The sequence below is a fragment of the Ambystoma mexicanum genome, chromosome 3q (genome assembly GCF_040938575.1).
Source record: "Ambystoma mexicanum isolate Mex_15411 chromosome 3q, UKY_AmexF1_1, whole genome shotgun sequence".
Classification (NCBI taxonomy): domain Eukaryota; kingdom Metazoa; phylum Chordata; class Amphibia; order Caudata; family Ambystomatidae; genus Ambystoma; species Ambystoma mexicanum.
This window is the reverse complement of record NC_090926.1, coordinates 457,890,746-457,915,573: the sequence shown is the minus strand read 5'-3', so window position 1 is coordinate 457,915,573 and position 24,828 is coordinate 457,890,746.

Below are 24,828 nucleotides of genomic sequence, written 5' to 3'. Positions count from 1 at the left end.
TGTAGTAGTTGGTGTTCGTCTTCTTCTTGAAGTTGGAGTACTTGCAGTGCTATCAGGTCCCCCAGGGCCAACATCGCTAGTCCTGCCGGTAGCATTTTGGAGTGGGTGTGGTTGTGGGAGGGGGTTGGGTGTGCAATTTATGTGTTTTCAGGCTGCATAGCCTCCACCTGTGGTGATTCATTCCACCTGTGCAAGCTGCAATCCCCTTTGGACGAGCACGTCCCGCACACAACGCTGCAATTCGACGAATGGCATCTTGCTATTACAATCATGTATTTGTTCCCGATGGCAGTGAAATATTGTTTCATATGTTCATTCTGCTATGGTCCCATTGTTTCACATACTATCTTTGCAGTCGCGAACAAACTTGTGAAGGGTCAGTGGAATGTAGTACTCGATTAACGGTGGACCCTCATGCAGCACTGTACCGAGGTTCACCGACGGGCGGGGCGTCCCATTTGTGAGTGAAGCCAGTTGCCATTTTCACACACTGCCGCACTACATTGATGAATTTGTGATTTCAAGCGGTCACAGATGCCTTTTCGACGTGATGTTGCAAATGAGGAATTCGAAGGACAGCGCTTTCGGTTTTCAGCTAGCGGCGAGGAGATGCCCACAGGTCTGACTGCAAATATAACGTTCTATTGTTCAATGTCCTTGGACAGGGGCCATGGCGAGAATGCAATGATTGATATGAATAGTATGGGATGCGCAATAGCGTAGTGGACGATGAGGCCGGACGTTCCCAAATACATGTTACTTCACAACACTGGAATTACGGGCTGGAGCACAGTGGATTTTGCAGACTGCATAACGCACAGACTCAATGGAAATTTCACATGTTATGTGAGTATAAAATCAGGCGTTTTCATACCGGGATGAGGGAATGATGTATGGATGCATGGACAGATGATTTAATAGAGAGTTTGCCATGTACAGGGCTTTTTGGAATCTATCCACCTCCCCTGCGCTATGTGATGCAGAGCTGCCATAGTGGGACCATCGTCTATCTGCCCTTGTTGAACCCTCCCTGTCTCGACGCGCCTTCAAACACTTGTGTCTATGCACGTTACTAATCCCATCTAATGGATTCTGTTTTAACAGACGCATGCACACAAACACTCGTTTGTAATAGTGTTTTCACCTCGATTTATATAGTTATGATTCGCAAGTGGTTTTTGGGTGGAAATAATCCTTTGGAGTGGGCTAGCATGCATATGGCTGTGGATTTAGTGTGATCATTGAAGTGAGTAATTCAAATGAAGTTCTGATGCCCATACTATTCTTTTTCATTTAATTTGGGTGACAGGTATCTCCTCCCCTTTTGCCGCTGCCATCTGTATGCCACTCCTGCAGATGGCTTTTACTCCCGACACCTGCTGCTTCGTGTTAATCAGTGGAGCACCATTACGATCTTATGGGACGATCGCCAATGGGCCACATGCCCTTACGCAGTACTAGTGGCTAGGAGCAACATATCGACCTTTCAGCTGGACTAGTGCCTACCTAGTGGGACGGCCCTGCGGTTCTAGGCGCTTCCATGTTGCCTTTTTGAACGTGAATGTAGCCCCTGTGTACCATGAAGGAACAGGGCGTCACACAAGAAGAAGCTGGTCATTTATTGCGGATGCAGCCCACAATAATGAAATATATTTTGGAGTTCATGACCTAATGGCTGTATGGGCTTGGTGATTTTGTTGTGCATTAAATTTCTATTCTGATATTAACCGTGTAGTGTTCTTCTTTGCAAGTGATGTAGCATATTCCTATTTGTGGAGCGATGTATTGTGAGGAGATCTGCATTGGGTTCCAGCTTCGGAGTATAGTTGCGTGGTACTGTACTGGGCGCGTTTGCCTACGAAGCCCAGTGAGGTCAGGGATAGGGGCTGCCATTATGACTGTTTTAATGATGTCATGCTCAGGGGCGGGGGATTAGCTTTTGTGTAACAGATGCCGGTCAGCCAGGTGGATTGGTGGAATGATGTGATTATCAGAATATGGCTGGTCACAGGTGCCTGTGTTTGCGTGCGTTTCTTGGAGGGAGACTGAGGTCATGTCCATTTGAATAGCTTCTGTATTCGTGCCATCTGTGCCCTGCAGCTCCCATTGGCCCCTCTTGAGATGAGCCTGGCTGCTCAGTCACTCTGCCAACTTGTGTGGTACATGCTTATGCTGATGGTTGGTTTGTTTACTGGCAGGAGTACAGGGCTGGTGCAGTCTCACTCAGGATACTGCTTTGAATGTTGCCTTACACTGGTGTCAGTCGATGGGGGGGCCTGTTTTTGTTTGTCTCATTTTTCTGTTCATGTTGCTGGACTTGACCCTTCACATGCCTGTGCTGCATCAGTGCGGCAATGGTGCCATGGCAAATATGGATGGCCACTCACAAGGCACTTGGAGCCCCTAGATTAATTTGTTCGTTGGCATGCATGGGTGACTTGTACATTTCACTGGTTGCATTGTGTGACTTCATTGCACCTACGAGGAGTTGTGCAATGTGGCCAGGGAGTGGTGTACAGGCACTCAGTAGGGCCGTTTACGGTTGGTTCGCGATGCCGTACTTCTCACCATGGCGGAATGGTACTTTCCGCCATGCTTGATGGCGTTAGGTACATGTCCGCTAGGGTCAGAATTCGCGTACCGTTGCGCCATGGTGGTAATTACGGTTTGGCATGGCGCGCGTGCACGTACTTGGTGCAGTTAGCGTTGGCGTTCACTACGGTGTCGCTAATGGCATCGTACTTTACGGTGACGGGTCATAATCGCACCGAGCGCTATTCGATGGCGGTATTGCATTTCCGCCATCGTTTTTCGATTTCCGCCAGGGTCGTAATGAGGGCCAGTGTCTTGGTTCTAACCCACAGACCTTCATTTTGGGACTTTGATCATCAAGAAACGAAGAAGACATAGGGCCTCATTACAACTCAGGCGGTAAGGGTTTTATGACGGCGTAAACAGCGCCGACCCTTACCGCCTGAGTACGAGGTCCCTTAGCGCCATGGCGGATTTAACACCTGCTTTTAGCAGGTGTTAAAATCCATGGCGCTAAGGGACCATGGAGTTAATTACGCCACCGTAATTTACGGTGGCGTAATTAACGCCTTCCCCACTCCCATTATGCCCTATGGGGCAAAAATGGGAATGGGGAAGGGTAAATGGGGATTGGGGACTTACCGCCCCGCCAAGGTCAGAATGGGGCGGTAAGTCCGCCAACCACCATGGCGTAAACGTAGTTTACGCCATGGTGGTAAAGTCACGGCCCAGGCGGTAACTTACCGCCTGGGTCGTAATGAGGCCCATAGGGCCTCATTACGACCCAGGCGGTAAGGGGTTTACGGCAGCGTAAACAGCGCCGACCCTTACCGCCTGAGTACGAGGTCCCTTAGCGCCATGGCGGATTTAACACCTGCTTTTAGCAGGTGTTAAAATCCATGGCACTAAGGGACCATGGAGTTAATTACGCCACCGTAATTTACGGTGGCGTAATTAACACCTTCCCCACTCCCATTATGCCCTATGGGGCAAAAATGGGAATGGGGAAGGGTAAATGGGGATTGGGGACTTACCGCCCCGCCAACCTTGGAATGGGGCGGTAAGTCCGCCAACCACCATGGCGTAAACATAGTTTACGCCATGGTGGTAATGTCACGGCCCAGGCGGTAACTTACCGCCTGGGTCGTAATGAGGCCCATAGAATAGAACACCGTTGTCGAAGCCTGACCCAGTGGATTCCATGCTTCCCAGGAGAGTGAATCCAGGACTGGAAGACCCACTCCCACTTCTGATGAGGGAATACCTTCTGATCTAACTGACCCACAGACACCTGGAGTTCCTGCCCAGGAGGAATTCTGCAAAGCACCTGGGTAAGTGGCCAACCCTGGAAGGCCCAAGAACACTATCAGCGGCCAAAACCAAGAGGTGAAGACGCTTCCATTATCACTGATAACTGTGGTATGGGCTCCTGTTTTCCAAACGAAAGATCCTGACCCTAGTGACAATAAGAAGTTAGAGGTGCCAACGCCACAAAGCAGAGGAACACTCAGGCAGAGGATTGCTCAAGGGATTGGTAGGCAACTAAACCATTTATTTTAGATAGACTTGTTTCCCTAGCTCTCCCTAAAATATTAATTGTTCAGGCTCCATTCCTCAGAACAAGAAAACCACAGGCAAGAAAAAATGCCTGCATAGGAAAGGATTCTGCAAATCTCTCTATACAAGACATGCCATATAAGGCATGCAAGGAGATCGCTGATCTAGAGTCCAGCCCCCCAATTGTCCAACCCATGTTTGGACAATGGAGAAAATAATCAGGTGGTTATTCTTCTTCTGCCTGAAATTATAAGTATGTTGAAAGTAACATACGGTCTAAAAATCAAATATACACCGTGCCATATAATTGTGTCCCAATTACACCCCTCCAATATCATATCCTAGTTTCTAATCCTGTAGTTTTAAAAACAGTAATTTGTATTACTGATTCCTCTTAGGGCGTGGAGACTCTTGGACTTAGTTCATTGGATTACAAGGTGTGTACACCTCTGCTATAGCCTGAGACCTACTCGGATGACCATGGACAGTGTGCCATTTCATAACTATAAATGTATAAAACTGGTGTCTGTTGAAATCTAAAGAATTCTATGTGACTAGGAAAAGACAGGACATTTTCAATCATTGTCCTCCTCAGAAAGCCAAATAATACTGCCCATCAACCAGGGCTGGCCTTAGCGGCCGTACCGCCCTAGGAGGCAAAACAAAAATGTGGTGCCCCCCTCAAGTGCTCCACTGGTCATGTGGGGTGGGAGTGAAGGGCACCACATTTTTCAATAGGTGCAGATGCTTCGCATTTAATTTCAATAGGGTGCCTGCGGCGCATTCTCCCACCACACCAGCTCGGGGGGAAACCTTGAAAGACTCCCCTGAGCTGGCGTGGTGGGGAGCTTATGGCAGGGCACCCCGGGCAGTCACCCGGGCGGCCCACCACTAAGGCCGGCCCTGCCAGTGACCACCTGTAGATGCATTGGAGCAGCCTGAACGAGTCCCTTTTCTATGTTTTCAGCAGAATCTGTTAAGTCACCTGTCAAGAGCAGGGAAGGGGGAGGGGCTGGAGTGGATATACAGGGGATGAAAAGGCAAGCGAGGCCACTATTACAAGCTAAGGGCATGAGGGGTGAACCCCCCCTACTTGAAAATGGGGCAAGGTGGAGGGAGTTTTGGGGGGCAGAGATGAGGCAGGGGTGGCCGGTGGTGGAAGTCGGTCATTAGGGCAGAACGAGCCACCATCGAAGAGAGGAAAGGCGGGAGGGAAAGGACCCGGAGGTGGAGGGAGAACCGAATTGGTTCCAATCGGGGAACGCAGTAGGGCCGGATGGATGCTGGGTGGGATTTGGCAGACGAGAACATCGATGGGTGGTGTTCGGGGCATACTACAAGATCCCCTTTGTGCATACAGAATTCCCATGTCTCTGGAATGGATTGTGTTGCCCATGGCTCTGCAGCGGACACTTTCAATATGATTCAGCTTTGAAAATGCTGTGTTATATGGGGAAGATGCTTAAGCTGGCGATTGATAAACAGCCAGTGTTCAAAGGTGTATGAGGGGGTCGGGAAGGGGGGGGGGGACAAAGGAAACCTATTTATCCGTGCACCTTTCACTGTGCACAGGGAATCATCCATCTCAACAGACTGCAGGCGACGGTCTGATTCTCAAACACAGAAGGCATTTTGAAGTAATTTGTTGTTTGGCAGTTCAGAGACACATTTACATTTTAATGGTTTAGTTAAGGGAGCACGCTAGACGGTTTCAACTTGTGCTTTAAAAGCTCGCATTCAAGGCTGCTTTAATTCTAAATTGTTTCTCCTTAATAAACAGTGGAACGTTTTTTTCAAATTAGTTTCAAGTTTCAAATGGTCTGCCCGTGTGGTGGGGCCCACGCCTACGTCCATCCAACTACGTGTGGGGAGGCTCCTGCCTGCGTCCATCCCACTACATGTGGTGAGCCCCACGCCTGTAACATCCCACTATGTGTGGTGAGGCCCATGCCTGCCTCCATCCCACTACGTGTGGTGAGGCCCACGCCTGCGTCCATCCCACTACGTGTGGTGAGGTCCACGCCTGCGTCCATCCCGCTATGTGTGGTGAGGCCCACGCCTGCGTCCATCCCGCTACGTGTGGTGAGGGCCATGCCTGCGTCCATCCCACTAGGTGTGGTGAGGCCCACGCCTCCGTCCATCCCACTACGTGTGGTGAGGCCCACGCCTGCGTCCATCCCTCTACGTGTGGTGTGGCCCACGCCTGCGTATCCCACTAAGTTTGGTGAGGCCCATGCCTGCATCCATCCCTCTACATGTGGTGAGGCCCACGCCTGTGTCCATCCCACTACGTGTGGTGAGGCCCACGCCTGCGTCCATCCCGCTACGTGTGGTGAGGTCCACGCCTGCGTCCATCCCGCTACGTGTGGTGAGGCCCACGCCTGCGTCCATCCCGCTACGTGTGGTGAGGGCCATGCCTGCGTCCATCCCACTAGGTGTGGTGAGGCCCACGCCTGTGTCCATCCCACTACGTGTGGTGAGGCCCACGTATGCGTCCATCCCACTACGTGTGGTGAGGCCCACGCATGCGTCCATTCCTCTATGTGTGGTGAGGTCCACACATGCATCCATCCCTCTACGTGTGGTGAGGCCCATGCCTGCGTCCATCCCACTACGTGTGGTGAGGCCCACACCTGTCTCCATCCCGCTACGTGTGGTGAGGCCCATGCCTGCGTCCATCCCACTACGTGTGGTGAGACCCACGCATGCGTCCATCCCTCTACATGTGGTGAGGCCCACGCATGCGACCATCCCTCTGCATGTGGTGAGGCCCATGCCTGCATCCATCCCGCTACAGATCTTTTAGGATAGATAGCTTTCCCTCCACCCAACAAAGTAAGTTATGCACCGTTTTAAAAAAAAAGAAACATTTCTTTTAACGTGAAATACTTGCCATTTCTGATGCCTTTTATCCTTTTCCCTGCATTAGTGCCATCTGAGGGCTGTGTCTGTGGAGCCCAGAAATCGAAGCGTGAAAATGAAGGGCCTCACTAAAGGTTTGGCGGTATTAGCTCTGTTTATACCACCAAAATGAATTACTGTTGCCACTTACGATAACAGTATTTTACCACACAATTTAGGGTTAGTGTAGTTCACCATTTTAGAGCCCCGTCAGACTCTATTGAGGTTGGGTGGTTCATTACCTGCGCCTTTCATCGAGAATTACCACCACGTCAAAGCGGGCTGTTTTTGCTTGTATGTGTTACTTACCCCCACAACGATATGGAATGCTACAGCAGGCAGTTTTCAGAAATATTGCCTATTTTACATTTACCCCGTTACTTAAGGCTCTGAATCTTGAAAATGAAAGTTCACAATTCCCTGTTTGTATCATTGACATTGAGATGACTTCAAATTTGAATGTGTACATTGAAATTATGATTTCCTTGGTCCATTTATTTTGATGCAATTGTTTCTGAAGGGTTTTTCACGTCTGCCATTCTGATATCCGTGCTCCCTCCTGACCTGTTCCTCATATTGGACTCTCTGTAGGCATTTTCTTTGCCTTTTCCACGATCATGTGTGTTTCTGCTATGTCTGAAAAACGTTTGCTTTTATCATCAAAATGAACGGGCTCCTTCTGCTTCTCTCTGGCAACCACATCTGACCGCTTAACCCTGGTTCTTTAGATTGTCGTTATTTTATTCTTTTAAACCTTGGGCTCATTACAAGTTTCCCGGTATCCACAGGGTATTTCCGGTTGGATACCGGGAAATTGCCCCTACCATCTCCGCCCATAATGATAACCCATTATTATCAGCATAGTATGGGCGGCGGAGACAGCGCTAAATTCCCATACCATGGACTCGCATTGGACTCCAAGGAATGGAATTGTCAAATTCCGGCACCGGTAGTACCGGTACCAGTGATTCTGGTATTTCTTTGCATGTAGGGACCTGATTTACTGCTAGTAGATCAGAGCACCCACCGGCAAAGTCGGGTTTCTCCGGTGCCGGTATTACTGGCAATCTTTCCAGCATTTTTACTGGACCAGGGACCTCGTTCTGAGGCCCAAGTCTGTTTGGATATTCATGCTTTTGGGCTTTTAGACTTTCTTTTTTCAAGCTTTCAATTTTGTTCTTGAATTTAGCACTAGATGATATCGAACTCGTATGCATTGTACCATTTTAGCAAATTATTTTCAGCAATGTTGACGAGATTTAAAGAGCTGGTGCACTCCTGGCATATAACAGTGTTCCAATGCCAAAAAATAGGTAAATTGACTAAAGATTTTACATTTTCAAGGTACCCGTTTAAACTTTCCCTCCACATTGTCAAATGTGTTCTCCCCAGCATAATACACGTGCTCTTGATTTTTAGTTTTGCCTATTGCTTGGCAACACCTATAACCTTAAACAATTGCATTAGAGTACAGATAGGGAGAAATGGCGTATGAGGTGGGACACACAGCTTGAAGGTGTTATTTGTTTTTTTTGACCAGCCATTGGCTGCCCATAGCCATGCTAATCCCTATGGCCATTCACACCTAGTTCCTGCGGCTGCCTTCCCAAAACATCGGCTCGTGGGAACTCTTTGAGCTCGCCTTAATCAAGACTTACCAACAGACTTTGCTCTCAAAGTGCCTGTCCATGTTTTTTTACATAACTTATTTGGCACGGTAAACTCACTATTGGTGTAATAAAAATGTCTTAACCAGGTCTGCCTTCAGCCACTTGATTTATAAGCACTATGCATGTCCTTCACTGAACTGTTAAAAACAAGCATTGGAAAATCCAACTGTGTTGCCTTGTGTTTCAGTATCAGGCATTTGCCAGGCACTGCTATTAGATGCCCAGGTACTTGCACCAATTTGCAACTGCTACCATCAATGGCCAGTTAATACCGCTGCAGCAGTGCCTGAGCAAGTGCCTTTCCAATGCCTACACAAAAGCCAACACGGTTGGCTTTGCCAATGCTTGTTATTTCTTGTTTGTCCTTTCCAGTCACCTGTGTTTAATGGCATCATATGAAAGGAGCGAATCCAAATGCCAAGGCTCAATTAGGAGCTAAAGCAGAGCAGTGCAAGCCAAAGTGGGAGGGAAATCATGGTGGGAAGATCATAAGGTTTGAAAACACTGGCCAATTAAACAGTTACTTCCTGCCTAAAACAAGAGGAAAACAAAACACTTTGAGCTCAAATAATAACCACACTTTATCAGTATTTCAGAGAGCATTCACAACATACATTTCTAAATATAGCACACCACCAACTGCTAAAGTTTATTTATTTAATTTATTTACATTTATATAGCGCACAAACAGCCCAGGGGCATTGAGGCGCTGTTACTTGCAATGACTTAGTTACATGGTGCAGGTAAGATAGCGGTTGTTGAAACATTGTAAATGTTGCAGGATGACATACTGTTGTTACAGATATTGCTTTTGCAAATCGAAACAAATAGACACAGGGCAAATATGCCTACAACACAGCCAGGCCTATTACAGAAACATACAATTTGATGCACATAACTGACCCAGTATGTGACATGTAATCTTAAACATATGTCGGCCTGACAGCTCGGAATCTTTCTTATCAAAGCAAGACTCCATTACCCTTTCATGACCCTAATTTGCCAAATAAAAAGGTCTCTATGACATGCTGTAAAATATCCCACGACTCAATGGGAAATAAAGGATCACTTTTGCACATGTGACTTGCTGCAAACCATCACAGCAAATAATGGGAAAATAAGGCTGCACTTTCTAAAAAACATAACATGCTGCAGTTTTCCTCTTCGTTGCACTAAACTGTGCAATGATGCAACAATAACGGAATGGCAGATTACCATACCAGCACAACATAATTGTCCATAAACACAAAGGAATGGGCACTTGACAAAATATATACAGACATCAACTTTATTGACTGCCGGTTTAACTTAATTGGGCTTGGAAGTGGAATGAACATATTTTCTTTTATGGAAACGACATTTTATTTACTGGCTAAACCATTTGCTCGTTGCTTAGGTCCTTTGTTCGTGCAGCAACTTTCCCTGATCAGCTCCATGAGCCGTTCGTGCCTGTTCACCTTTTCACTTTAATGTGAAGAGATGACTGTCCAGGCAGGGGTGAAGGTGTAGAACAATCACGTGTATTGCTCAAACGGGCCTCGGCCGCCCAGCCGCCCTGCAACATTAACGGTTACAGAACGTGGAACCCTGGTTGGAAGTAAATGCACCAGGGTGCCGTTACAACACTTCTTCCCTCTATATGGTTGAACAAATGAGGCAAAGAAAACAACAAAAGAAAGGGATGGACAAGGACTGAGGGGAACAAGAAAAGAGGAAAGACAAAAGAGAAGAGAAGGAACACTTTCCCAAAAATGAACACAACACAATTAGTAACCAAGAGAGATGCGAAACCTACAGGCTCACTTCCTCGCACCCCAAAGCACGTTGGGCCTCATTACGAGTTTGGAGGCAGCCATGCCCAAACTCCAAACTCGGGTCCGGGTTCCCTGAATGGGGAAATACCGGGCCATTCCGACCTTGGAGGGCCCAGTATTTCCCCATTCAGGGAACCCGGACCCAGACCATCCCCATTCCCATTTAAGCCCCCATAGGGCTCAATGGGAATGGGGAGCATGCTAACAATGGGCCCGTTAATGACGGGCCCGTTGTTAGCATGCTGGGCCACTAGCGGGACCCGCTAAGGACATCTGGTAAAACCAGACGTCCAGAGCGGGTCCTGTGAGCGGATCTCGTAATAGGGCAGTAAGGAGTTAACATCTCCGGCACCTTTACTGGCGCCATTATCACCTTACCGCCCACCTCATAATGAGGCCCATAGTCTCTCAATTTGGTGGGAGGTAACCTAAAACTGAAGTGCGACCAGAGTAGTTTCTCATCGGAACTCTGGTCCACCCTGTCCTTCCCAACCAAGGCAGTAGCATGACCCCTACCAACCTGACTTTCAGCGGCCATCAGGTCCACACCATCTTCAATTCATGGGGCGGATCCTCTCTCTGTTACGTTTCCACTCACACCACTTCCTCCATTCAAAGCAACACTTCCCTGCACACTAGAAGTCAAACCCGATACGGAACCCTCACTAGGTCCCCAAACACAATCAACCCCCGCTTTAGGAACTTGCCTGAAAGTTGAGTCCCTGTCCACTACCAGCCTCCTTTTGCTCCCCTTCGAACCATCAGGAAGTACAACATAACCTGCACCCACCTTCACTGTCTCCTTTAAGTACAAACCTTGGATTATTCACCCAAACACAATTACCAACACCTCAAAAGGCTTCTTGTTCACCTGCTGTAAAACTCACCCTCTCCTGACGAATATGCACCCTCTCCAAAACCTCAAGCATATACACTTCTGTGCAAACACTCCCACCAAGAGCAACAGTCCTCAACTTTGAACCCGCTTTTCTACCACTCATGAGTTCAAAAGGGGAATGTCCGGTGATAACTGATGGCATACGTCTATAGGCAGACAACGGTTATGACAGGAAGGCAGTCCAAACCAGTCCATTGGGAATAGCCAATTAAATCACACCATTGACAAATCTGTTCATCCTCTCCATTAACTCATTGACTGAAGGATTGTACAAAGAGGTTCTTTGGAGCCTTATCCACAAATTCTTCAAAAACTCCCCCATACAAACAGACCAAAATGCACCCCATTATCCGTGACAACACCAGCCGGAATTCCTTCCCTATCAAAGGCCTTGCACAGAAAATGCCCTATGTTCTCAGTAGTTACTGTCTCCAAATCAGTAGGTTCTACCCATCATCAAGTATAATCTACTAGAATCCACGACAAACCTTAGCTCTCCACCAAGCATGTCCATGGGGCCTACTACAACTAACGCCAACTTTGACCACACTTCCTTGGGAACCTCCGCCGGGTAGACAGGCTGTGGGAGCATAACCTTGCTCTTATCTCTTACAGAACATGAAACGTACTCCTTCACAAACTTCTCCACATCCTCATTCCTCCCTATCCACGAATACGACACCCCCAATCTTCTTTTAGTCAGAGATCTACCCAGATGTCCTTTGTGCACCAGATCTAGAATCTTGAACCTTAGACTGAGAGGAGGAGCTAACCTGTCCCCTCTCACAACACCCCATTGCCCTTCAGATAACTCGTTCAAAATATACAAATAGCCTTTCCCTTCCTCCCTACTGTTCAGATATTTCCAGCCAATTCTCAAACCTTCCTTAATCTATGCTAACGCCGAATCCTCCACAGACTCCTTTTCACACTTACACTTGTCAATGGCTGGAAGTAAACATGCAATCTTGGTGCTCTTTCCCACCTTCTCCTCTGCTTCATGACAATCCCTCAGGAGGCGGGACAAACAATCTGCTACTACATTCCTCAACCCGGGAATGTGTTCCACTCTAAAGTTAAACTCTTGTAAATCCGCCATTCACCTCGCTATACTAAGCGAGACAGATCTCATTCCTTTTGTCGTCAACCCATATGTGAGGGGTTTATGATCTGTTCGGATAACACAAGAGATACCCCATTAAAATTTCCCAACGTGCTTGAATGCCCAAATGGCTGCCAATGTTTCTCTCTCAATAACTGCATAATGCTTCTCAGCATCCCTCAGCGCTCTAGATACAAAGGCAATGGGCCAGAATATGACGTCCTGCCACTGTTCCACACTGCCCCCAATCCAGCATCACTAGCGTCCATAGTAAGTACAGTTTTGCTCCTCGGATTGAAGGAACCCAGAGACTGAGCACGGTCCACATCGTCCTTCAAATTGACAAACTCCTGTTGACAACACTCAGACCACTCAAACCTGATGTTCTTTTTCAATAACACACGCATGTTCATTGTCTTTTCCGTGTAAGATGGAATGAATCTAACATAATATTCTGTCATTCCATAGAAAGACCTGAGTTTCTCATTGTTCACTGAGATGGAGCCTTTCTCATCACTTTGACTAGCTCTTCCTTAGGCCTTATCCCCTTCACATCCAACGTATGGTCCAGATAAGTCACACTTCGAACACCAACGTGGCACTTCATTAACTTGACAGTCATCCCACTTCTCTTCAAAACTTGCATCACTTGAGTCACACTCGCATTGTGCTCCTTACGGTCTTTGCCCCATACCAAAATGTCATCCTGGAAGTAGCTTACACCTTGTACCTCCCCAAACAATGTCTGTATCAACCTTTGAAACACGGCAGAGGCAGATGCTAAACCAAAGGGCCTGGAGCAAATTTGGTATGCCGAAAAAGGCATGACAAAGAAGTCAGGGGTCGGGGCTCCTCATGCAAATGTATCTAGTGGTAAGCAGAAGACAGATCAAACGTGGAGCACCACGTTGTTGTCCTAGAGATGCCAAAAGTTCATTTATGTTGGACAAGGGATGACGGTCAACCCATATATTGGCGTTAAATTCTCTAAAGTCAACACACATCCTGAGACTTTATTCTTCCTCACCTGCCAAAACCACTGGTGATAACCACTCGGATGACTCAATTTCCTCTATTATTCCTGCCTCCATAAGTTTAGCTAATTTGTTCATTAGTCCTACCCTGGCCATTACTGGCACTCCCCTGACTTTGTCAGCCTTGGGCACGACTCCTCTTTTCAACACAATTGTATGGGAATACCATCCAGCACACCTAACTCGTCAGAGAAAAAAATGTCGGAAAGGTATTCTTCAAGTACTCAGCAGTCAGAACACACCCACTCTGCATTTCTTCACCCTCCTCCAATCACAACACAGGAATGGATTTCCCTGCATGTATTTCTATGTCTAGGGCAGCTTGCTCATCCCAACCTAGGACACTAGCACCCTTATGCACCACATATAACCTCCGTTCAGTAGCACAGGCTTTGATCTCAATTCGTGCCCACTCATACCCTAAATCCTTTTAACGGTACCTGACCACATGCACATGGATTGATGTCAGCAGGTTTAAGTGTAGATAATGCCTTTCCATAGGTCTTTGTGTATAGTTCTGGAGATATCATGGTGTATGGTTATCCCAAATCCACTAGCATTTAAATGTTTGCACCATTTATAGTCAGTACATCCCATGGCTCTTTCTTGGGTGCTCCTCCAACATGCAGTAACACACCTTTGCATGCTCCTTCACTAGCGCAGCCTACCACTCCATTCACACTTCTTCAGCCTCCCCCAACCTCACAGTTTGTCTTCCTTCCCCATTTGCTGTGCACATCCTGGCACAGTGCCCTCTACTATAACATCTTCTACACTCAACATTCCAGGCCAGGAACTCCCTGGCTCCTGTAGAATGGCCAGTCCATACACATCTTCTGCAAGTCTGTCTGCCCACAGAGTTCCATGTCATTTTGCCAACCCCCTTTTTTCCGATGGGTGGTTTGCCATGGGAGTGTTGCTGAAAAAGTTAATCGAAATGTTTTTTTAATTATTTTTGGGGGGTTCCCCCCCAGGCCACCCTTAATTTAATAATGTTTTTTTATTTCCCATCCCCCAACCTTTTATTTACCCTTTCCCAAAAGATTTTGATGGACATTTTCAGCAAAACTACCGCAACAAAACACCGGTCGGAAAAATGGATGTCGGCAAAAGGACGCAATACCGCCCACGGGCAGTCCTCGACTGTTCTTTTTTGAGTCTTCTCTCCTCTGTCAAATCTTCCCTTTATTTCTCCACCATTTCTCTTGGGTGCAATGGCCTGTACTTGTTCACCTTGACCTGTCTTGTCGTTTTTCTCTGTCACTACCTGTACACTGACTCGGAATTCTTGCATGGCTCGGGCAATCTCAATCACTTTATCTAGGGGAGGGACTCTGTCAATCCATAGTCTCTCTCTCACCATGGCATTACCCGTTTTCATCATGACCTGGTCTCTTATGTAGTCCTCTAGTACACCAGTGAACTTGCTGGTCGAGATGAGAGTGCGTAGTGCTGTGATGCAGGAATCAATTGACTCCCCAGCACCTTGTGCCCCCGAGAAGAAATTATACCTCTCTAATACTACATTGTGCCTTTTGTCAAAATGCCCATCCAAATTTTTCAATGCAGTCTAATACATGCTCACTACTGTATCTCCTTCCCCTGCACCCGGGACACGTACATCTTTGCCTGGCAGATGTCTGACCACTCTTAGCCCTTCAGTCCCCAAACAGTTCAATAGTGCTGCTTCTTTTTCATCATCTGAGTATTTTGCACCACCTACCGCCCTTAGATACACCTTGAAGGCATCAATCCAAAGATCCCATGACGTTGGGGGTTCACCATAAATGCGGATGTGGGGCGGGCACTGCTTTGTTGCATGATTGTACTGTACAAAAATAAGACTCTCACAGAATCCACCAACTTACTTAAAACCTCAGTTCTGTCGTTCGCTGCCAAGATGAAGGCACCTTAAGGACTCTGGTGTGCTTGTAGAAGGGCTAACCTAACGTTGAGAGTGTTTTCCTTCTCGATTATACTGTAGTCGTGTTGCGGGGAATTTCCTTGCTGTCAGTGTGTGGGTCTATAGACAGCGGGTTTCCAAGCAACTAAAAATGGCCACAGCACAAAGGACATCACAGGGTCCTTTCCTCAGACCTTTCCTGTGTCTGCAATGAACGCGCAGGGGTGGCCCGCGCTTGCGCTTCACTTTGGGGAATAGATGTTCCCGGTACCTCCTTCTTAGGCGGATGGGGAGGCGGACCAACATCGATGCAACTTTATACCTCCTAGGTTTAGTGGGAGGCGAAGCGACCTCCCGGGGTGCGGCTGGGGGCACGAAGGGTGTGCCGGTTGCAAAGGATGCACGCTCTAGGGTCCAGTCGAGGTCCGTTTGTGGTGTGCCTCGTTGCCAGTGATGAGATGACTGTCCAGGCAGGGATGAAGGTAAGGCACAATCAGATTTATTGCTCAAACGGACCTTGGCCACCCAGCTACCCTTCGAAATTAACGGATACAGAACATGGAACCCTGGATGTAAGTGCGCCAGAGTTCCATTACAACACAATGTTAAATGACAAGTCTACTCCTTTAGGTTCCCTGGCATTTTATAGCTCTGTTGTGCTGTTGATTCCAACATAGCATCTGTTTAGTTATAGGTCTTGGAGGACTTGCGTGCTACCAATGTTCATACAATCGTATATTTTAAATTATTGTATTGGCTTAAAATATACGGTTCCCCTAGGCCTGGTCATTTACGATTTAACTGGTTGTTCATTTTCTTCTAGGTTACTAGTCTGTGTGGACGATCATGCACTAGTACTGAGTGGTGAGCTATGTCATGATGTAGTGCCACATGTGTGTTTTGCTGCGGTCATAAATGTCCGCATATCATGTGTTTCGTGGCGTACAATAGTTTTTCATCTGTAATGGACCAAATCTAAAAAATAAGATGCAGGTCGTATACTACACCTGTCCCGGAATTATTATATACTTGTCCAGCCTCCACATGTCTTCAACTAAAAGTATTTGCACATCATGTTCCTAATGCATGTGACCATGGTATGGTGTTCAGTGGGCCAGATTCTCAAACATTTTTAACACAAGGGCCTCTCCTCACAAAAAAGAAGCAACCCGATTACAAAAGGCATCTAAAGGAGCCCCTCTTTGCGCATTTGCACAAATAATGCTGCGTTTCTGGGCATTTAAAAGTACACCCTGAATTCTCAAATGGGATACGCTTTTCAATGCCCAGAAATGAGGGTCATCTCCCGGCAACTTTTGAAACAGGCACAGGATGAAGCGCAAATCATGACAGGGTTAATTCTGATTTTTCACGATTTTCTTTTAAGTGTGACAGCCATGGTTTCAACTGTGGCTGTTGCACTTACTTTTAGATCCCACAAACAGGGATGGAAATGATTTTTTTTTAACTCAAGCATTTCACCCAGACTTTGCTTTTAACGGGCCATCTCAGTGAAAGGCACTCCCAGGAATCCCGTAGTTGCTGGGAGCCTTTCATACATTAATGTCAGGTGCCAGCTCCCGAAACTACAACATGCAAGGAGGCTGCGCAACTGTCCAGCCCCTCCTGAAATGTCAGGTCACCTTTGACAATAAGGGGACCTGAGCATTTTAGCAATGAGCGCAAACAAAACGAGCCCAAACCATGCACATTCTTTGCGCTCCTTTTATTTGCACTCATTTCTGGGAATCCAGCCCAATATTTCTATCTGGAAATATCATAAATTCATGTGTGCCTTGAATGTTGCACTAATCCTGTTTGTGTTTTATCATCATTTCATGTCAGTTGCTCTGTGTGCTATTGTTCCAGGTAGATGGTGTCTGAGAATGTTATCATTGACTATGTATGGTATTGCCCTGAAGTCTTTAATTTCTTTTGAAAATAATACTGACACATTTGCCCATTTTTGTGCCCCAATTTATCTCTAATACACACCGGACATAACTTTCCAAGATGCTATTTATCACTTCCCCACTAGGTGGCTCCTTGTCATTTAACGGGAGTCAAAGCACCTTCACCTGCATTTCATGGCCCTGGTCGCAAATGCTGTGCAGAGAGGTGGAGACTGTGACTCAGGCATTATGTGTCTTGGGTTGGGAAGTGCTGCAGTAGAGTTCCTCACAGCTGCATATATTTTTTCCAGGTAGAGATCTAGGACTGCATGGGACATATTGGCACGCACTACACACACCACGCGCATCATGTATGTGAAGGTGGTTGGAAAGAAATTCCATACTGTACAACCTGCAATGTCACAATTCTCAATGAAACCCCCACCCACCTCGCATACAGCACGCGCTTCTTAAAAGTTGCTTTTGCTCTGAAGTGCCCCCTGCTGCCATCCCAATCCCCCATTTACACCTGACTGGTTGTTGAGTGTGAAGGCATACATTTTTCATCTCCTTGGGCAATCAATGGGATTTGACTCCATGGCAGCAGGTGAACTCCTGCCATCGCATGGCAGAACTTCAAAGAGAAAAAAGTAAAACATCCTGTGACATGATATTGGGCTGTGCAGAGCTTAAAACCGAGATAAAGATTGCCAATTGCACCTTTAGTGCCCGTTCACTTACGATAATCATATTTGGCAAACCCTGATCTGGTTCAATGATGCCAACCTGGAAATGGATACCAGTATGTGCTACAAAAAGTGCCAGAACCATGGCAGGCCACATTTTTTTTTTTGAGAAGCCTAACATTGTGGTGTCGCAAAACAGAAGAGACCTCCAAAAGTGAACGAGAATGTGACCCCCAAAGGCCTAGATAATCAGAGTTTTTCCACCAAAAAACAAGTTGCTCTTCACGCCCCAGAGTAAATGGCTGCACTTTCTTGTCTCTTGCCCTGTTGTAAAATATGATAGTTTACATTTGTTGGCATTGGAATGGTTTGAAACAGTATGAGTGTGCGTTATTGGCTGTTGTGTGCTCTCGATTACACATCTCCTCAGTACAGGTTTCTCATTTGGCATTGGAAGGGTGTGATACTCTACAGGTGTACAGTACAGTATGCATGCTTCCCCGTACAGCCCTTTGCAGCCCTTTCCATTACTAGTGCCTCAGTCATTTTATATTGGAATAGGAACAGTTTGATATTGTGTGGGGGACAGTACTGTCTATTGTCTTTTTCCAGTTGGTAAGGATCTATGAAATTAACATGCTGTATGTTGCTTTTCCTTAGTGCCAACACCTCTGCCAGTGCTGGTTGTCATCTAAGACATCATCATCTAAGAAGTCCGGGGAGGATAGATCAGCGGCAACGTGGTCGCCTTAGAAACAAGACGACACGGAGCAACACAGGTTTGATCCCCGGGTCCGCGCTTGGTATTGAGCGTGTTATAAATACGCAACTAACAGCGCCTCAATGCCCCTGGGCAGTGTGAGCGCTTTAAAAATGCAAATTACTTACAAATGAGGGGTTGCCACTGTCTCCATTGAAGGGAGAGAGATACCAGTCTGACCAAACTGCCTATGATCTGGACTAGTGGGTAGAGATGCAAGGAGTGGATTTTGATGAAGAGGATATCATTTTCAGAAATGTCCGACCTGTGAAGAAGGACTTTCAGGAATCTACAAAGAATCTTGGCACTTCAGGGCTGCCTGCACACCCTGTGTTCTTGGATGCATAGGATTTTTCCAAAACCTTCCTCTCAGAAGTGACTGGAGACTGTCGGATAACTTTTAGTAAAACCATCAAAAGATTCCAGTCTAAGATATCCCATAAAGAGAGAACTTGCAAGTAGCCCTTCTCATGCAATGCCTCAAACATCTGGAATTTGTGGTAGTCCCCAGTCAACGAAAATAAAATAAATGAATACATGCACCGATCAGAGGGACAGAAAAATAATTAAATGAGGGAGTGAGACTGGTAACCTTCCATTGGAGGTTGCGAGGAAAAAACATTTCAACCCCATTATGATGTTATCCTGCACTCCTATCCCAAGTAGTTATTATTTTCCTTTAAGTTTTCTAGTAGACTTTGGTTAGAGCATCCCTCTGTCCCTACTAGCTCCCCCGGTATTGCTGGAAGCTGTAAACTGGACTGTGCAAGTGTGCCTAAACTGCTGTGAAGCCAGGATTCGAGCAATGAACTTGTCAGAGATGGGAAGGCAGACCTCCAATGGCCCAGCCATGAAATATTGCTGCTAGATTCCTCCTATGTATTCATTAAAAAAATCCAATATTTGTATTCCACTCTTTTTTAAAGATGAAAGTTAAATCTGTCGCATGTAAAAACAGGCTTTCATTTTTGTAGATCCAATGCATTTCAGACTTGAGTCCTTCTTCAAGGATCTAAAACAAACACAGATAGAAGTATACAATTGTTTTATGTATCACAGTCAATCCTTGGTGATAAATATGCCAATTGCCAACCATCCCAATCACATATCACATACCTACATGTGAAAACTCTGTTATCTATTCTGTAAGAAAAAACATAATAACTCATATCTAATGTTCAAAACAGTTTACCATTAGTGCTCCCATTTGGGCAACGTACTGTGCAGTCTTGGATATACCAAACGCATGATAGTCACATACCTCAACTTCTGCTTAAACGTAAAGTCCTCGCTCATATGTGGTCTTAACGCCTCTTCTACTTGTAAATAGCATGGTCAAAAAGAAGAAAATCCTCATTAATGTAAATAATGCAACAGAAAAGTACTGATCCTACCTATTTTGAAATTGAAGACCTGCAAGATTATCTTATATGGCTGTTGGACCATCAAGACCCCTGCGTGTTAAAAATGCTGCTACTGATGGTGAGAGCCTTGTAATTTCTTTATTTGTTTCAACTGCATACAGCAAAATCGCATCACAGTGATATCATCAAAATGATGACATCATTGAGCGGAAAGAAGCGCACGTTGTGTGCAGAAAGATTTCTTTGTAAAAAGAGTCAACAATATGGAATTCTATGTATAAACAAAGAAGGCTGTTGTGAATTCTATGGATTATTAAAATGGTTTGAAGTACTGCGGTAACACATGCTTATTTAAATGTATTCAATGGATACCACCTTTCAAAAAACATTCCATCACATTAGACATGCATTGTTGTGCACCAGTTCTAAAATGAACAGCATCTGCTACCATACAATAGAACCTCATTTTAGCCAGAAATTAATTTGAATTGTCCCTCTGTCTTGAGTATAGTACAGTCCTAACCCAGAAAACAGTTCCAATTGCAGTACTTGTTTATTCCTCCTGGAATCATGGAATTAGGCATCTATATCCAAAAGCATCTTAGTTCATTCCTCTTGGAATAAAGGAACTAAGTGTCTGTATCCAAAATCGTTCTGCCTTCAAAGGAACAAGATTACTGCTGCCCCCTTGCCCAAGCATTCATTGTGAGCCATTAACCGAGAGTATTCTCTTCCGTGAGCCTAGGAAGGCCCACCAGCACTGTGCGCTTCAGGAGCAGCACTCCGACTTCCACACAGCTTACTTTGCTACGAGGTAAGCCCATCTGGCGTGTGTATACATCACGTAGCATTCCGCTCCATTCATCTTCACTATTTGCAGAATGCAAGCGTTTCATTTTCAAAAAGATCTGTTGCATTTGCCCTGCCGAGACTAGTGCAAACTAAGACTGTTTCCACAGCGACCTGATACAATTGCATTTGGCTTGCGACACGTTAAGATGGCAGCTGCCTAATTTCCAAAGTGCCCAGAAACCTCAACGTTCCTATTGAGTGCTCATCTCTATTGTGGCCTATAAGGAGGACCAGTAGGCAAAAGCCGGCCCTCTCATCAAAGGCCCAATCTCCAAGGCCCCTGCCTGAGCCTGTTAGAGCCTGGAGCAGCATGCAGCAGGTTACTACAACGGACTCACTTTTCTTCAACGCACCCTGTGTGCATCATCGTGCCACCTGGTAAGCTCCTAGCTGTGGAATTACACCAGCCACAGGCAGCGTTTGCACCCTAATGCCACACTGTCACCCAATATGCTACAACAGACTCACTTTTCTTCAACGCACCCTGTGTGCATCATCGTGCCACCTGGTAAGCTCCTAGCTGCGAAATTACACTGGCCATAGGCAGGGTTTCCACCCGAATGCAACGCTGTGACCCAACATGCTCCGCCAAACTAACTCAACCACTGTAACTTACACCCACTTATGCAAACCAGTCAATTGATCTATCCTTTGCCTTGTACCTCGGCCCTATCCCAACCCCGCTGAGCCTATTACTACTGCAGTTACTTCTGTTATGCCCTGTATTTAGATCGCTGTAAGCCACCTTAACTGATCACATGTAACGGCGATACCGCTTATCCAGTATGTCCCACCTCCTGACCCAGACCCTGTGGACTACTGTACATTGGTGTCTATCTGAACTTCGTTGCACACAGCCTCCTATCCAATATTCTTTAACACGCTGTTGTCCATGTTCATCATTGCTGATATAGTCTCCGCTGTTATCTTCTTTACACTGTATAGTGCTGCTTTGTTCCCGGTATCCTTATCATAGTGCCTGCTTTGTTGTTGTAACTCACTTTATACTGTACCGCAATGGATTGTGTATATCACGCTTGCCAATGCCAATTGATAACTAGGAGCACTCTTTTTCACATCTGCCACTGCGAATTCAGTTAGGCCTCATCCCACCTGACATTGAAATCCCAAATTAGGATACTCCCCATTCATTCCTGCCATGCCTTCCTAGGCTATTTCCCACCCACTATAGAGACATTGTGTCGCACTGGCTTCCCTACCTCAAATCCAGCGTGTGCTGGTGCATACCCACCGCTGAGAACTCTAAGCATCTGTGCCCTGCTCGCTAGCATCTAACTACATTAGTTGGGACCCATTGTACGAATAGCCTTACCTCCATCCCCCACGAGCCCTGCTCACTACGGCCTTTCTAGGCTGGTACACCTGGTTTGCCACTGTGAACACGAGACTGGCTACATTGCTAGATATGGCCAATCCAGCCCAATGTGCTATACGTCTGTCGCAGATATCTATGAGCTGCTTCTTATAGCTTGCCACTGCTAACTCTGTTTAAGCACACCAAACAGCTCACCTAACAATCCCTACTCTAAGTAACCACGTACACTACCCTACAGCGTGACCACCTTGCAGATAAAGACTGACAGACATAATATTGATCACATCATGACCAGTGGATCACCCTGCGCAGAAGGTGCATTCGCCCAGCTGGGGAACGGACTTGCTTGACTTTGGTGCCCCCGGCATCACCAGCTCCCATGCCCAACACCCTTCCTTCCCCAAGCATCCCCTTTCCCACCACCAGTAACCCAACCCCGTGATGTCTTAACCACTATCACCGAGACTAGAGGAGTAACATCTCCCAATCACCCAGCCAAAGCCCTAGGGAACACCCCACAGGAATTACTACCGCCTGTTTAGGAACAGCTTGGCGCCAGCGTCTTAGCTTAATAATGCCAGCCTCCCTACCCTTTGCCATTAGCTCCAGCCAGAGACCCTCAAGGCTTGCAAGATTATCCTCATGTACCTTCCTTCACCAGCCTAGCAGCCAGTACACCTCAGGCCCATCTCACATCACCCCTGCACCCACTCTGTTGTTGAACCATGAATCTAGGAGGCCTAAGACTCAGACCATTATCCCTACCATTATCCCTACCATAAAGCAGTTCAACCAGGATTCCACACCGCCCAAGACGCACACCCTGCACATCACCGTTAGACTCTCCTTCAGTCCCCCTGTCATCTTTGCCAATGCTCAACCCTAATCTCAAAGGCACCCTTCTAAATGTTCGATCCGTAGGAGCTCATGCTATTGATATAGATGACCTACTTCTCAACCAACATTTAGACTTCCTGGTTATGACAGAAACCTGGCTACACCAAGCCTCTGGCCCCCTCCTTTCCCTGGCCATCCCTCCCGACTACACCATCCTTAGAAAGGATCACCAGGATACCACAGGAGGAGGAATAGCTATTATAGCCAAATCTACACTACAATTCAGAGCCTGCACATTAGACCCTGTCATGGGATCCAAACTCCTTCTACTTAAAGTTACATCGGACCCCAAAACCAAAACTAACTTCCTTATCATTTACAGATCACCTAATATGACCAATCACCCCAAATTAGACAACCCATCGCTCATCACCCCACTCCTTAAGCCTAACACCATATTTATCATCCTAGGTGACATTAACCTGTGATTTAATGACAAACTTGACCACAAATCTACCACGTTCCATTTGACACTATTTCACTCAAATGGTAATGTCTTCTACCCATTTCAAAGGAAGAATCCTGGACTGGATTCTAACATTAAATATCAGTCTATCAATTAAATCTATTGACAAATCACCTGGTCGGACCATCATCTAATAAGATATTGATACCAATTACTCAGAGCGTACCTCATACCGCAAGCTGCCCTATCGCAGTGAGAAATACTCGCAAACTTACTGTAGATAATCTCATCCCCATCTTGACCAATTCTCTCAATTCCTACTCAACTGCTGACACCCATCCTGATAGCAGATCGGCCATCTACCATACCTGCCTGAAATCAACCATTGATGCAGTAGCTCTGCTCATGTAAAAAAAAAACTCGGACTACTAAACAAGCCAATTTCTGGTTCAATTTAGATCTTGTTGCGTTGAGATGGAACAAAAGAGCATTGAGAACTCTTCTCTATACTCAGAGAATTGGAAGCCCCCATACTCTCCGCCACACCCACCAACTCAAGCAAAGACTGGTGTACCACTATCCAGAATGCACTATCTTCCAAATTTGTCACATTACAAAAGAAAATCCTAGCAAAAAGGGAACTACTGGCCGGCAAAAATACACCTTCCTTTGCTCTGGACTCTGACATCAGAAAAACAGCCCCCAATTTAAATTCACCTTGGTTTCCCAAGACCACGTACTGAATACCGTCCTTAAGAGGACACCTTCTAATTGTAAAGGTGACAGCTTCCCTGCTCGACTAGTCAAACTTTGTGCCCCCACCTTAGCTCTCATCATTACTAACTTCATCAACTCCTCCTTCAGCACCAACTCTGTCCCCTCTAGTATCAAAGAAGCCTGGGCTACCCCTCTGCTTAAGAAACCTTCCCTAGTCCCCGCCATACCCACTAACTACTGTCCCATCACCTTGGTCCCCTTCCTTCTAAAAATACTTGACATACTTGCCTACACTCAGGTAGAAGAGTATCTAGAAATCAACCACATACTAGGAGCCAGACAATCTGACTTTAGGCCAAAGCAGAGCACATAAACTGCCCTCTTAGATCTTAAAAAACAGATGGATAATATAAGAGACTCTGGGAAATTGTGTATCCTACTCCTACTTGACCTATCTGCCGCATTTGATTAGTGGACCATGACAAACCCTGCAACGCTCTCTCTGTA